Here is a 1,098-nt window from a genome sequence, read left to right as displayed (position 1 = left end):
AAAAAAAAGGAGGACCAGCAGCTGAGACTGGGGTAGGTTCCGGAGTTAGGGACACGGAGGCAGTGAGCGCTTTTCGCATCACGAGTGAAGCGACACTCGTGAGCTCCTCCATAAGTAACTCCTTGGCCGGTACGTTTCTTTAAATGTACGACGTGTTCATTTCCTCGCTGAGCGTTAAGGGGTTGGGGGGGGGAGAAAAAAAGAAAAACAAAAAAAAAAGCCCTAATAAAAGTTATTATATATTAGCGTTACGTACACTAAATATTTTTCCTTCTGTTTATCTGGCAAGAAAACTAAAAAAAAAAAAAAGGAAACAAATAGAATTGTAATTAAGAAAGAAAAAAAAAAGGAAAGAAAGAAAAGCAAAGGGAGGGGGGCACAGCTACCCACATCTTCTTAAAATAACATCCTAGGATGTTAAGTTGGTCTGTCAGGAGCACTGGAGAACTATTTCACACGTCGATGCAGCGAGCTGCATATGCTAACCAAGGATGCCGCCAGTGCAGACCGAAAGTAAATTTGATGCTGTAAGATAACCAGTGCACTTAAGGGAAAGGGTATATCTTTTTCTTGTTATATTCTTTATCACTACACCAACCAAGGTTTTTATATCAAACCAAAGGGAAATACACTGCTAGAATATGGACTGTTTAAGTCACTAAACTGTGATTATTGATTCTGTACATACCATTGTTATAAAAAAGAACAGAGCTTTGTATATTTGAAATGTTATAAAACAATTGCACTCAGTGTAGTGTTGTAAAAGTTTGTCATTCTGTAGATTCTTACTGTGTTGTAGATATAATAGGGTTCCTAGAAAAATATTTATGTACAAACCCTTTATTTAACTTATTAACTGTAGAGGTTTCTGAAACCCTCAAGAGGCGATGGTACAGTACTTTTTCGTGTAATGTCGTTATTGTTAACACTTTTCCTTGCTATCAGGTGGAGAAGTGCCACGTTCAGAAAATAAACAAAAATATATGTTTAACAAAAAAAAAAAAAAAAGAACAAAAGACGAAAAAAAAACCAAAAAACAAAGCGGGAAGGCGGGGGGGGAAGCTGCGGGACCGGGGCCGCCCGGGGTTGCCGAACCCC

The 1,098-nt window shown here is 38.5% G+C and overlaps 1 protein-coding gene across 1 annotated transcript in view; it reads left to right on the top strand.

Moving 5' to 3' along the window:
* The window catches only part of ARX (aristaless related homeobox), a 9,132-nt gene that overhangs the window by 7,546 nt on the left and 488 nt on the right, over nucleotides 1–1,098 (top strand). The window lies entirely within an intron of this gene.

This window comes from Haliaeetus leucocephalus, unplaced genomic scaffold (assembly GCF_000737465.1).
Source record: "Haliaeetus leucocephalus isolate CR32 unplaced genomic scaffold, Haliaeetus_leucocephalus-4.0 Scaffold317, whole genome shotgun sequence".
In the NCBI taxonomy this organism is placed as follows: Eukaryota; Metazoa; Chordata; class Aves; order Accipitriformes; family Accipitridae; genus Haliaeetus; species Haliaeetus leucocephalus.
This window is presented reverse-complemented; position numbering and strand designations above follow the sequence as displayed.